The sequence below is a fragment of the Tupaia chinensis genome, unplaced genomic scaffold, assembly GCF_000334495.1.
Source record: "Tupaia chinensis unplaced genomic scaffold, TupChi_1.0 Scaffold142285_1, whole genome shotgun sequence".
Taxonomy (NCBI): Eukaryota; Metazoa; Chordata; class Mammalia; order Scandentia; family Tupaiidae; genus Tupaia; species Tupaia belangeri.
Window position 1 is genome coordinate 105,135 of NW_006202134.1, and position 15,053 is coordinate 120,187.

The 15,053-nt window shown below is 36.7% G+C and overlaps 1 protein-coding gene and 1 pseudogene across 1 annotated transcript in view; one reads left to right on the plus strand and one right to left on the minus strand.

Moving 5' to 3' along the window:
* The window catches only part of LOC102501634 (vomeronasal type-2 receptor 116), a 48,952-nt gene that overhangs the window by 3,562 nt on the left and 30,337 nt on the right, over nt 1-15,053 (minus strand). The window lies entirely within an intron of this gene.
* LOC102499144 (zinc finger protein 106 pseudogene) lies at nt 7,989-11,913 on the plus strand (annotated as a pseudogene).

The following is a 15,053-nucleotide window of genomic DNA, read 5'->3' on the forward strand; positions in this document are numbered from 1 at the left end:
CTTGCGCCAAAAATGACTAGATCACAGGAGCCATGGAGCTGTCCCCCCCCCAAAAAAAATCTTCATTGGTCTCTTTTGTGATTCCATGTGGCCAAAAATAAATTCATCCCAGATCTCTTTTCTACTCTCCTCTGGGTTTTCCTCTTGATAAATCTTACATTCCCATGACTTATTTATTTAGCCTAATAGAAAATTATTTCTCTTATTTCTATTAAGAAAAAAATAACTTTACCTAGTTCTCCTGAAATATCCTAACTTTCATCAATACCCTAATGTCTATCATTTTGTATGTAACATGTCACCTACTAATACAAGACTATTCTCATTGTACATTTTCATTTTTTGTCACTATTCTCATAAATTTTCCATATGAACAGTGAAAACAGTTTGATTAAATTAAAACCTTTTGGATCTTGACTGGAATTTTATTGCTTGTATTTAATTATTTTTAGATAAATTGCTGTTTTAATTATATTACTGAAGAATGTGGTATAATTTTGAAGTTTCTACTTACACCTGAAAGCACTGTTTGCTATTTTTTAGGTTTTTTTATACATTTGATAGCTATACATCATTTGGCTTGCAAAGAGAATTTATCCAACATAAAATGCACCTCAGACCAGTCCAGTTGAGACTACTATACATATTCTCATCAAGTACTAAACCATTACTATGACCCACATATATCTTATCTCTCCATTTCTCCCGCTAAATTACTTCCATATACCCTTCTCCTCTCCCATCCCTTTCCCATACTGTCTCCAGTGTCCATAACTATTTTTTATGCTTTTATGTCTTCCAATATTTCAGTCTCTACCACAGAGTGAGGACAATCAGTATATATTAAGTGGATATATGCATATCTTTCTTTCATATTCTGACTTGCTTCACTCAGCACTTCCATATTCGACCACTTTCTATCAAATGCCATGGTCCTGTGGGGTTTTTTTTATGATTGAACAGTATTCCATGGAGTATTATGTGCCACACTTTTTCAACCCATTCATCTGTTTTGTGGACATTTAAGTTGATTCCATGTCTTAGCAACTATGAATAATGCCACAATAAACATTGATGTGCAAGCGCTTTTCTGACTGAGCATTCTCCTGTACTTTAGGTAGATTTCTAGGAGTAGAACTGCTAGATCATATGGTAGTTCTATTTGTAAGTCTTTGAGGACACTCCATATTGTTTTCCACAGTTCCTGGAGAAATTTACTTTCTCACCAGCAGTGTAGGAGAGTTCATCTTTCACTCTGCCAACACATCATTTTCTGTACTTTTAATCTTCATCATTCTGACCAGGGTTAGGTGGTTTTTTACTGTGGCTTTAATCTTTATCTGCCTTATTATGAGGGATGTTGAGCATTGCTTTATAGGCTTTTTGGCTGCTTGTATGTCTTCCTTAGAGATTTTATTTTATTTTTTGAGAGTTTTTTGCTATAGGACGCGTGCACTCACCAGAAAGACAGAAAGAGACAGAGAGACAGAAAGAGAGAAATCATCCCCCGGGGGTATGGCCATGCCACAGTTCCCTCTTCTCCATTCTCCTCTTAGGATCTTGGGCACACACGCACACACACTCAGCGTGAGTTTAAGCCACCGGGTCTGGGACTTGAACCATGGTCAACTACATGGGAATCCAGTGACATAGACATTATGCTGACTGATGGTCCCCCTAAGAGAGTTTTTTATTCAACTAGTTTCTCCATCTTTTAATTGAGTTTATCTTTTTTTTTTTTTTTCAGGTAAGCCACTTGAGTTCCCTGTGCATTCTGGTTATCAATCCCTTTTCTAAACCATAGTATACAAAAATATTCTCCCATTCTGACGGTTGTCAATTCATACTAATTACTGTGTCCTTGGCAGTGCCAAACTTCTTAATCTGATGTAATTCCAATTGTCTATTTTGGGAATTATTGCCTAGGCTTTGGGAGTCTTATTTAAGAAGTCTTTGCCTATCCCTATATCTCCCAGAGTTTCTCCAGTGTTTTCCAACAGTAGCTTTATAGTTTGAGATCTTAGGTTGAGATCTTTAATCCATTTTGAGTTGATTTTTACTACTGGTGAAAGAAGAGGATTCAGTTTCATCTTTCTACAGGTATATACCCAGTTTTTCCAGCATCATTGGCTAAAATGAGTTTCCTTTTCCCACTGGATTGACTGGTATCCTGTGTTAAAAATCAGTTGTCTGCTAAATTTGGGGGGTTAGTTCTGGAGTCTGTATTTTATTCCATTGTTCCACTTGTCTATTCTTGTGCTGATACTATGCTGTTTTGATTTTCACAGCTTTATAGTGTATTTTGGGGACAGGGAGTGAGATGCCACCCACTCCATTCTTCTAGTGCTGGATTGCTTTGACAATATTTGGTCTTTTTATGAATCCAGACAAATTCTATAATTGTCTTTTATAAACTAGTGAAGAATGTCTCCAGTACTTCAATAGGAATTGCATTAAATATGTAGATTAGTTTGGGTAAAATTGCCATTTTGATTATATAAATTCTTCCAATTGAAGAACATGGGATGTCTTTCCACTCCTCATGTGTTGTTCAATATCTTTCTAAAAATTCTCGTAATTTTCCTTGTAAAGGTCTTTGACTTCCTTGGTTAGGTTTATTCCCAAGTATCTTACACATTTTGTGGCTATGGTGAAAGGGTTCCTTTCTTCAGATCTAACTCAGTCAGATTATTGTTCATATATAGAAATGCTATTTAGATTTTTGGATGTTAATTTTGTATCCTGCCACTTTACTGTATTCGTTATTACTTTGAGTTTTTCATGGATATATTTGGGTTTTCTATGTATACAATCATGTCATCTGCAAATAAAGATATTTTCAACTCTTCTTTCCTTATTTGAATGCCTTTTATATTCTATTTTCTGATTGCATTGGCTAAGACTTCCAGCTTTAAAAGGAAAAGGAGTGGAGAAAGTGGGCAGCCTCGTCTAGTACCAGTTTTTAGTGGAAAAGCTTTCATCTTTTCCCCATTCAGTATTAATGATAGCTATAGGTTTTTATATATGGCTTTATATGGCTTTCATTGTGTTGAGAAATGACCCTTGCATGCCAATTTTGCTGAGTCTTAATCATGAAGGACTGTTGTATTTTGGAAAATGCCTTTTCTACATCAACTGAGATTACCATATGGTTTTTATATTTCTTTCTGCTAATATGGTGTATTATGTTTATGGTCTTGCATATATTGAACAGTCCTTGCATCCCTGGAATAAGGCCTACCTGGTCGTGATGAATAATCTTTTTTATATGTTGTTGGATATAGTTTACAAATATCTTGTTGAGAATTTTTGCATCTATGTTTATCAGAGATATTGATCTGTAGTTCTCCTTTTTTGTCATGTCTTTATCTGTTTATGGAATGAGGATGATGGAGACTTCATAAAATGAATTTGGGAAGATTCCTCCGTTTTGGGTCTTTAGAAATTGTTTGAGTAGAATGGGAGTTAACTCTTCTTTTAAAATTTTATAGATTTCAGAAGTTAAGACATCGGGGCCTGGGCTTTTATTAGGAGGTTATTACTGGATCAAAATAATGGCTTGCTATGGGTCTGTTCTTTCTATGTCCTCCTGACTCAATCTTGGTAGAATTAGTCCATCACATTCATGTTCTATTGTTTTCTGGCATATAGTCACTCCTAGTCTCCTCTAATGATGTTTCATATTTCCATTGTGTCTGTTTTAATATTGCCTGATCCATTACATATTTCATTTATTTGGTTTCATTCTCTCTTCTTAATCAGTCTAGCTAATGGTGTGTCCATCTTGTTAATCATTTCAAAGAACCAATCTTTGCTTTCATTTATTTTCTGTATAGTTTATTTTCTATTTCATTTATTTCCCCTTGAATCTTTACTATTTCTTTTCTCTTGGCATTTGTTGTTGTTGTTGTTGTTTTTCCAATTCCCTGTGGCATGATGTTAGGCTGTCCATTTGCCACCTTTCCAACTTTTTCTTATGCACACTAATTGCTATAAATTTCCCTCTTATGACTTTTCTTTTCAGTGTCCCATAGATTATGGAAACTCATGTATATGCTGTCATTTGTTTCCCTAAATCTTTTTATTTCAGACCTAATTTATTTGGTAGCTGAGAAGTCATTCAGGCATAGGTTGTTAAGTTTCCATGTGTTTCCGTATTTTTGAGGACTTTTCTTGAAATTAATATCAAGTTTAATTCCATCATGGTCAGAGAACTTACTGGATATATTTTCTATGCCTTTGAATTTCCAATGGCTTGATTTTTGCCCTATCTTATGGTCAATCGTTGAGAAAGTTCCATGCAGGTGTGAGAAAAATGTGTATTTTGTCATCATAGGTGGAAAGTTCTATAGATATCTGTCAAGTTCATTTGAATTATGGTGTTGTTTAGGTCCTGTATCTCTGCTTATACTTTGTCTAGAAGATCTGTCTAAGGGAGATAATGAGGTGCTGAGACCCCCAACAATTATAGGGTTGCAACCTATCTGTCTTTTTAGCTCTAGCAGTCTTTCCTTCATGGATTTAGGTGCTCCTGAGTTGGGTGCATAGATATTTATAAGTGTATGTCTTCTTGAGGAATTAGCTCTTTTACATATAATGCCCTTCTTTGTCTCTTATTACAGTTTTTGTCTTAAAGTCAATTTTGTCTGAAATCAATATCATGACTCCAGCCCTTTTCTGTTTTCCATTTTCATGGGATATCTTTTTCTAGCCCTTCATTTTTAGTCTATGAATGTCTTTATCCATAAGGTGCATTTTTTGTAGGCAACAGATAGAGGAGGATTTCTGATTTTTTATCCATTCAGCCACTCTGTATCTCTTGATCAGCAAATTTAGTACATTAACACTTAATGTTATTTTCAATATTTCCGGACATGTTCCTATCATTAAGCAAGCCATTTTCTTGATTGTTTTATGTTCTTCTTTATCTGTCTGTCTGACTTTAGTTTTCTCAGTATAGCACTCCCTTAGGAAATTCTTGAACAGCTGGTCTGGAGTTGGTAAATAATTTAGGTTTTGTCTATCTGGTAATTTTTTTAAATCTTTTTTTCCCCCATGTGAAAGATAAACTTCCTGGATATAGTAATCTTGATTGAAATTGTTTTTCATTTAACACTTTGAATATATTTTTCCCATTCTTTCTTTGCATGCATTGTTTCTGATGAGAAAGGAACAAAGGTTTGTAAGTAACTTGACATTTTGTAAGCAATTTGATGCTTCTCTCTTGTCAATTTAGTACCTTGTTTTAGTGGCTTTGGTCAATCTGGCTATGATGTGCCTTGGAGAACACCTTGAGTTGATCGTAGTTGGAGTCCTTTGTATTTCTTTTTTTATTTAGTATTATAATTTTTATATTACATTTAGTCACATGTATCTTTACAGTTTATTACATCTCTTTTTCCAGCATGATAATCATGTATATCAGTCAATACAAAGACATTACTATCCAAATCATTATCAAATAGCTTTTTGTCTTTTTTCAGATTATTATTAATTATTATTTATTCTCATTATTTTTTAAACATTCAATCACTATATATCATTTGGCTTGTAAATAGAATTTAGCCAACATGAAATACTTCTCAGAACAGTCCAATTGAGCATACTATACATGTTATCATCAACGGGTAATAAACCATTTCTGTGTCCCACTAATGTCATGCCGCTCTATTTGTTCTCTTGCTATCCTTCTCTATACTCTTCCCTTCTCCTTTGTATTTCTTGTGTCTGGATCTTTGCCTGCCTCTCTAGGTTTGGAAAGTTTTCTTTCAGAATTTCATGGAATAGATATCAATGCCCTTATTATTTCTCACCTTCTGGGATACCAGTTATTTGGATGTTTGGGTGCTTAATGGTATCTAATATTTTTTATATATGGTCCTCATTTTTCTTGGTTATTTTCTCAGACCTTCTGATGATTTTTTCCAGGTCAGAGGTTTTGTCTTCTGCATTTCAGATTCAATCTTCTGCATGATCTAATATGCATTTAATATCTTCAAGGGAGGTTTTAATTTCCTGTATTACAGTCTTCATGTCTAACAATTCTGTTTGGTTCTTTTTTATGGCGTCTATTTCTCCTTTCAAATAGTGAAAGGACTTCCTCAATTCCTGGAGCTCATTGTCTCTTTTCTCTTGCATATCATTTAGTTCTATCACTACAAATATCTGATTTGTTTATCTGACACAAAGTTCCATTGTGTTGTCTATGGATGATGAGGAATTGATGTTTTCCCTTGGGGAGAGATTGTTTTTTTGGTCACTCATGTTTCTTGTGCCTCTGTGATGGTTTCTAGTCTTCTGGTGATTTTTATGTTTCTTACTAAGTTCTTTGAGTTAATTCTGAGCATTGAAAGGGTGCAGAAGGTGATTGGTGATTTCTCTGATGCTCCACCTCCCTGATGTTAGCAAGAAACCTGGACTGTTGTCACTGAACTTGGATGAAAAGTCCTCCCCATTTCTAGAGAACACATATGCCTGGGACTGAGTTGCTGAACTTTAACTGTGGAAGACAGAAGGGATCACATGCAATGCATTACACACTGCATGCTTCAGAAAATGCTGTGGTCTTAGAATTCACAGGCATGTGGGAGGTGATGAGACACAGACTCTGCACTTCAGTCTCCTGGTGATCTTGAGAGTTCAAAGTTGAGTGGGGGAGGGGATGAGTTAGGGGTCTCTGCAGCACAACCTTTCAGACGCAGACAGCTCACACTACAGCAAGGCTCGTCATTGGAATGGTTTGTTATTAAATAAGTGGTGGGGCATAAATATCTTTAATTTTGCACAATGTAAGGACTATGATGTAACTGTTCACCTCTATTGCTATGTAGCAGGAAAGCATATGAGAGCCTATGGAAATTAATGAGCATTTCTGTTTTCAATTAAATTTTATTTACAGAAATAGGTGGTAGGTTGTCTACTCCTTAGAGTTCTTTAATTTTGTAGATAATACTGGTGCAATAATATTATATACTCAAGGAAAGTTAATTATGTGATAATCCATCACATTTTTACTCTTGACTTACTCATTCCCATTAATAGAATCAGCTTCTCCTGGCTTCTGTCTCAAAGACATGCTTGGCATATAGAAACGTGTATGTTGTATCCTGTATCCCACACTATTTGCTTCTCTATTTTTATTTCTAATTTTACAAACTTATTTGGTGTTACAAATCTCCCATTAAAGACAATTTTGGGGGTATACTCTCACCTGAACATATCTATGTACTATTGCTAATGATTAAAATTAAGTGATGTCTTTTGTTATGACTAGAATTGCATAGTACATATAGAAAATTTCAAATCATTGTTACTATTTATTCTTTTTTTTTTTTTAAGAGAGAGATTTTTGCTATAGGACATGTGTGCTCACCAGAGAGGAGAGACAGAAAGCAAAGAATCACCCACCAGGGGAGTTGACCACACTACAGTGGCCACACCTTCTCCATTTCCCTCTCTGGATCTTGGGCATGCACATGTGCCTGGGATGAGTTTTAAGCCACTGGGTCCAGGTCTTGAACTTCCATCAACTATGTGGAAGTCCAGTGATATATCCATTATGCCATGGTTAATAAATAATGCTGGTACCAGTATTTATTCTTTATATACTTTAAAATATTGGTCTGTAGTTTTTGGTTTTGTTTTTGCTTGTTTGTGTGTGTGTGTGTGTGTGTGTGTGTGTGTGTGTGTGGTTTTTTGTTATGTCCTTGTCTGCTTTGGGGATCAGAGTGATGGAGACTTCATAAAATAAATTTGGGAGGGTTCCTTCATTTTGGGTTTTTAGAAATAGTTTGAGGCCTGAATACTGGTGGTGTAGGCAGCAGTGGTGCCAGTGGGAAGCAGGTCTGGAGCAGGCCACCAGACCCAGATCTGAAAGGAGTCATCTAGGGTGTTATGGAGCTCCCTTACCAGGTGTTTGGCAGATTGGAATAAGAGGGTCTGCTGTAAATGTGTGACAATGAGTGCTTCATATCTGGTTACTATGAGATATGTCATGAGAATGAAAATGCATATTGTGCAAAGTTGCATACAGCTAAAATACATGGATGAACACATGTGGAGTAGGTTGCATCACAGGAACTTGAGAATCTAAAGGGCAAGGAGAGTAGTCCTGAGTGCCAAGTGTTTGGGGCCACAGAAGTAGGTCTGTCAGCATATAGAAAAGCACATTTCAGCCCCACATTGTTTGTTTGGCATAAAGATAACATTGATGCCCAGGAAAGAGAATGTGATGAAAAAGGAGAGAAAGAAGAGATTATTTTGACAAGGAGCTCATTCCATTAATAAAACAATAAAAAGAACAAAATCAATAAGATGAACCTTCCAATAATAGTCAAGAAATAAACTCTGATGACAGGTGACCCCAGTTGAGTTGAGAAGGCCCAATCCCTTACCAAGGCAGAGAGAGTTACAATCAGCCAGCATGGGGTCATCATGGACCTCCACTGTATGATCAGACATGGAAAAAAGATGCTTTAATACTACTAAGAAAAACAACTTTCCTCATTTCTTGAGGAATAATGGCAGATGAAAAGGACACTCAGGGTGATGCAGGAGGCTCCTCTTCTTGGTTTCACAACTATAGTAATTCTGGAGGTGGTTGGCATTCAAATAGTAGGATCATCAATTGGAAGCATAATAGCAGATACAGAAATTCTGATTGTCAAAGGAAGACATGAATATGCTATGGAATAAGAAATATGAAAAGTCAAGCAAATACAATTAAGACAGATATGATTAGCAGTGAAAGGAAAATGACAAGGTTGATATGGTTGCCAAGGATAGAGCATTTACAAGTGATTTTCTTTAGAAGGCTTACTTGACTTCAATTTTGAGCAGCTGAAAAACCAAACAGACAGCTTCCAATGTCAGTGGAAAGAATGGCAGCATAGCAAGGGAAAAGCCCTATCACTAGACTCCTTATCCTTCCCAGAAGACTCCGAATTTATAACCAGTATTGAAAGAAGTCATTGGTAACAAGTCAGAAATGATAAATAACCCTTTATTTGATTTTAGTTTGATCACAGGAATACAAGAACCCCAAACTGATCAAATGAATAATTCCCCAACACACACACAAACACACACACAGAAAAAAAAAAAAAAAAAAGAAAAATACATACTGGATCTTTTAATCACAAAGCTACTTTTGACTGCAGTGTTGCTCCCTGTGAGATGAAAAATAGCCTCATTACACAAAAAAAATCAACATGAGCATAACTTAAATAAAATTCCATCATTAAAATCCCCACTCTTCCCAATTCCAGTCATTAACTCAGTTCCTCAAAAGCAGAAGTCAAAGAATCTTTTAGAAAACAATAAAATAATTTTTTCCCAGGGAGAACACTCAGATCCCTCAAACATTCCCACTTAAGAAAATAACCATGGCTTCTGACATACCCAAATTGTATAATTCATGTCCTCATGCTTTGAAAGGGAGTAAAAGTACATTTGGCACTCAAAAGGAACCTCATGATCATTTAAATGATACATTACAAAAAGCCAAAGCGGTCCTACAGTGTGAGGAGTCATTGCAGAATTTAGTTCTTGGCACTTCTAAAAGAAATGTGAACTATGCAAAAGCAAGTAGGAATGTAGAAGAATCTGAGAAAGGATCTTTGAAGAATGAGTTTCAGGTAAGCAGATCAGAAAAAAAGTGATGAACAGACATCTGTTGAAGATATTTTGATCAAATGGACTGGTGAGAATTGTTCACATATGTTCACTTCATAAGCTAAACAATGTCATTGAATGTATATAAAAAATTAAGTAATTAATTTTTAAAAAAGAGACACTTGACATTGAAATACATGGAGCAAAAGTTTTAACTTTGGGCTCCCCAACTAACAGATGCTTTATCCTGCAACACTGACACTGTTGAATAACTAAATGCTGAAAATATCCAGAAAATTGTCCATATTAGCATGTAATGCCACCGTTCCCAGAAGGAGTTCAAATTATGAATGACATCTGCAGCTAGTCAACAGCCTGGCTTATTCCTAGACTTGTAAACTTCTCTAGAAGATGCTTAGGTTGATGGCACTGTTAAATCTCATGTGTTTTACAAAACAGAAGGCTTTTAGAGTACTAGCTTGGATGTAGACCTTCAAAAAAGTTATATAACTCAGCTCTCAGGCCTTCTCCTGCCCAAGCTAAGCAAGCTGCCTCTTTCCAGAGATATTTAACTGGGCACATTGGTTTGAAGAACAAAACTGGAACACAACTTCCTGGGTCAAATCTCAATAGGGCATGCTATATTTGCAATATTAGTCATCGAAGGAGTGAGACAGAGAATGAATCTTGGCTTAAGTCAGCCCTGTGGCAGATTGTAAATGTATTTTAGAGAAACATCAAATGGGAATATAACATTTAGCAAGTATCCAAGAAAAAGCAAGAATTGGGTAAAGGCTTACTCAAACTTGCCATAGAAATGGTACCTCTGGTTCAAAATAAATAAGTGATCTTGAACTTGGATGGGGAGCCTGATCTGTCCAGTCTAAAAGGATTCCGGTGGGAAGGAATTTCTATTTCTTCATCCTCTGGGCTGGCAAGAAAGCAAGGCCTTTCTGAAAGCAGCACCATCATGGACAGGGATCCTTCTAAGTATAGCTCTCCAAAAAAAAATTCTGGGGGAGGTTTTTTGCTATAGAACATGTGCGCTCACCAGAAAGACAGAGACAGAGAGACAGAAAGTGAAAAATCACCCCCCCAGGGGGGATGGCTGTGCCAAAATCCCGTCTCCATTATCTCAGGATCTTGGGCATGCGCACATACATGCCTGGCATGAGTTTAAACCACTGGGCCCAGGACTCAAACTGCAGTCAACTACATGGAAGTCCAGCAAGATAGTCATTATTCCAAATGCTGGTTCCATATGTATAGCTTTTTCTTCAAGGAAGGTACAGCCAATGAAAATGAGCATCAGCATATTGACTCACCTAGTAACTCAAGGAGGGCTGTACAGAATCCAAAAGCAATGATAAGCCTTAAACAGGAAGAGAAACCTCTGGCAGCCTCCCTCAGAACAGGTGAAGGGGCCGAAGATGTTTTTACCCAAAGGCAACATAATGCACAGTTACACTCTAACCCTATTAATACCTCTGATGCATCCAGCAAAAGACCTGAGCAGCCAGGAGAGGTCCAAGCCATCTTCAGAGAATCAGAATGCCCTGGAGAGTAATGGGAGAAGGAAACTCTCTGTCACTGAAAACACAATCTCCCATTTGGCAGATGCAGCCAGATAGTAGCTGTACCTCTGGTGCTGAACAAAATGATGCCCAGGGTATTACAAAGGAATAAAGAACCACTGGAGATGGATCGTCTCCTGAACTCCCCAGTCTCGAGAAGAAAAATAAAAGAAAAATGTAAAGAAATAAAGAACTTTCTCAGGTTGACCAGCTGTTATTTCTCTAAGAGAGGACTAATTAAGTAAGTCCTTGTACATATAACAACCTTCTGCAAGCCCAGGCAGTACTTCCAACAGTTTATCTTGAAGTTCAGAGGCTATGTATGCCCAAGCAGCAGATAACTATGGAGATAAGTATACTGAGGACCTGTAAAATACAAACTCTACAGGCATTATAAGAAACATATGAAGCTTCTGAGCAACCAGACCAAGTTCCCTGGAGCCAGGAACAGTAGATATCAAATATCTGCCAATGCCACAATGATGTCTACTCATTTTTTAATGAGTTTTCCTGGAGCCTCCATATTTCCATATGTCTCTCTCACCCACTGGGGGACACTCTCCAAGTAGCAATATCTCCTACTTTCCAATGCCATAGCAGTGTCTCTGCTTCAGGGACACTCAAATCAGATTAAACAAGACCCCATATCTCCTGAACAAGATGAGACTTTAAATGCCGTGGTTCTGTTTGCAGTGTGTCTAAGGAATTACTGCAAGCCAATAGTTAGTATGTAAGCTTTTCTCTGGGTTATAAGCATCCATACAGTGGGTCTAGGACAGTTTTATAACAGGGATATACTGTGGCACATACACTCTATAGAATACTATTCAGCCATAAAAACCAACAAAACCCTGGCTTTTGATAGAAAGTGTAAGAATAAGGAAAATTTCCTGCTCAGTGAGGCAAGCCAGGATATGAAGGAGAGATATTGTATGTCCCCACTTAATATATACCGAGTGTCTGCACTCTATGACTGAAACTGATTGAGTAAAGGTTGTGCAAACACAAAAGATAGGTGTGAATACCAGATGTGGTGTGTGTGGAGGAGTGAGACCTAAGGAAGGACATTTGGAAGAGGGATACGGAGGCAGAGCATTAACGGGATGGGGAGGTGTGGTGTTATCTGTTGAAGATATTTTGATCAACTGGACTGGGGAAAAATGTTCACATATTGAAATGTTCACATTGTAGGCTAAATAATGTGATTGAATGCATGTAATTTTTTTAATAAATTAATTTTTAAAATTATTTATTTATTTTATTCATCATTTATTTTAATTTATTTTAATTGGCCAGAGAAAGACACACAGAGAGAAGGGCAGGGGAGTGAGAAAGCAAGTCACCAGATCCAGGACTCAAACCATTGTTGACCATGTGGGAATGTCTTGCACTTAACCACCACGCCATCTGCTGGCCCCATCAAGGACAATTCGTCGTTTTCTTCTTTTTTTTAATATAATGTGATTATAGCTTTTAAACAGTGAGACTTCTAAATGATTATGCCATCAGCATGAAATAAAAAATATAGTAACAACAAAAAAGGCATAAAAGACAGATGAGTAGAAGCATAGTGGTACAAGAGTCACATGTCCTCGGAGAAAATGCAAGAAACCACAGAAGTATTAAGTAAGCCTTTGGGGGCAGAAGATAAATCCATTTTAAAAATACATCTCAATAGCAGTTCACCTAGAAAATCTTACCCAATTGTCTTTACTTAAAAGTGCTCTTTTCTGTTCTACCACATTGTGTCTGACTTCTAATTCTAGTCTTAAATGGTATTTTTCTCTATTATGTGATAAGCTCCATCAGAGTGCTGGTTTACTGTTCATCTCCCATAGAGTTTAGGTTAATGCTTGGAATAGAGGAAGAGCTCAATAAATATGCATAGTGCTTAACTTGAAAAGTATTGGAGTATAATTTAGCAAATTTTGTTCTGATTTTCTGTAACCTAGTGTTATTGAGATGACTTTGTATTAATACATAAAAGGTTCTATTTATTAGGATAGTTAAAGAATTCATTTTCTAGAACTGAATGGATTTCAAGTGGTTCAGCTAATTTTCTGGGTGAGATAATCCTCTGAATTTCTCATTGCTTAGTTATTTTTATCACCTCAAATACAAGTGAAGATTAATATAACTCTGAGAGGCAGGCAGTCATGATGGAAGGTAGAGGGTTCTGAGGTTTGAAACCATGTAATAGAAACTTGGGTGTTTTAGAGAAATAGCCAGGGTTTAACTCTTCATAGAATCACATTCCCACATGGCTGACCACAGTTCAAATCCTGGGCCTGGTGGCTTGCTTTCTCACTCTCACTCTCTCTATCGCTTTCTGTCTCTGGTCAAAATTAGAGAATAATGATAACCAATAAAATTTTAAAAAAAGAAAGTCCTCTTGGAAGTTTGCATAACCACATGTCAAATGTATATTATCTTGGGACCAGCGGTTAGCGTAATGGCTATGTCTCTGGACTCCCATGTAGTTAACTACGGTTCAAGTCCCAGACCCTGTGGCTTAAACTCACGCCGGGCACATGTACATGTGCACCCAAGATCCCAAGAGGAAAATGAAGGAGAAAGAATTGTGACATGGCCATTCCCCCCCCGCCCCCCCATGGGGGAGTGATTTCTCGCTTTCTATCTCTCTGTCTCTCTTTCTGGTGAGCACATGCACCCTATAGTAAAAAAAAAAAAATTAAAAACTGTATATTATCCCCACTTAATATATACGTTGTCTTTGCACTCTATAACTGAAGCTGACGGGCTAAAGGATGTACAAACACAAGAGATGGGTGTGAATGCCAGATGTGGTGTGTGTGGAGGAGTGGGACCTGGGGAAAAACATTTGGAGGAGGAATACAGAGACAGTATTGTTGAGACAGGGAGGTAGTATTGTTATATTTTGATCAACTGGACTGGGGAGAAATGTTCACATATTGAAATGATTACCTTGTAAGCTAAGAGAGAGAGAGAGAGAGAGAGAGAGTCAGGTTATCACTGTGATTGTTTATGCGGGCTTTGAACTTGTAATCTTCCTGTCTCACCCTTTCTGGGATTATAGACATTCGCCACTGTACCTGGCTTTATATTGAATTTTAAGTTACTTTTGTGTATATGGTATTAAGGATTTTTTTATTAGTAATAATGAAGTATTATATAGGTTAAGCATCTCTAATCCAAAAGTTAAAATTCCAAAATAATGATTCAAAGTCTGAAACATATTGAGCACATATGCCACAGTGGAAAATTCTACACCTGCTCTCACATTTTTGGTTATAGTCAAAACACTTTAACAGTATTGTATAAAATTACCTTTAGGCTATGTATATCAGGTATCCAAGAGCATAAACAAATTCATGTTTAGACTAGGGTCCCTCTCCAAGGTATCTCATTATGAAAATGCAAATATTTCCAAATTCAAAAAAATCCAAAATCTCAAACACTCTAGTTGAACTAGATTTCAGATAAGGGATACTCAAATTACAGTATATTTATAAACTAATTATTTAAAATCAGGTTTTTTAATACTTTCAAGGGAGATTTTGACTTCTTGTATTATAGACTTCATATCTAGCAGTGCCGTTTGAGTCTTTTGTAAAGTGTGTAATTCCTCTTTTAGATCTTGCAGGAATTTCCTCATCTACTGGAACTCATCAACTTCTTTCTAGATCATTCATAAAATAGAATCTCAGATGTAGAAGAGAAAATGACTGGCCTAGAAAAATCCACCATGAAGACTGAGAAAATGGCACAAAAATTTGAGAAAATATGCGAGAAGTACTGGATACCATCAAATGTCCAAATATCCAGATAATTGGCATTCCAGAAGGTGAGGAGACCCATAAGGGCATTGATAATCTATTCCATGAG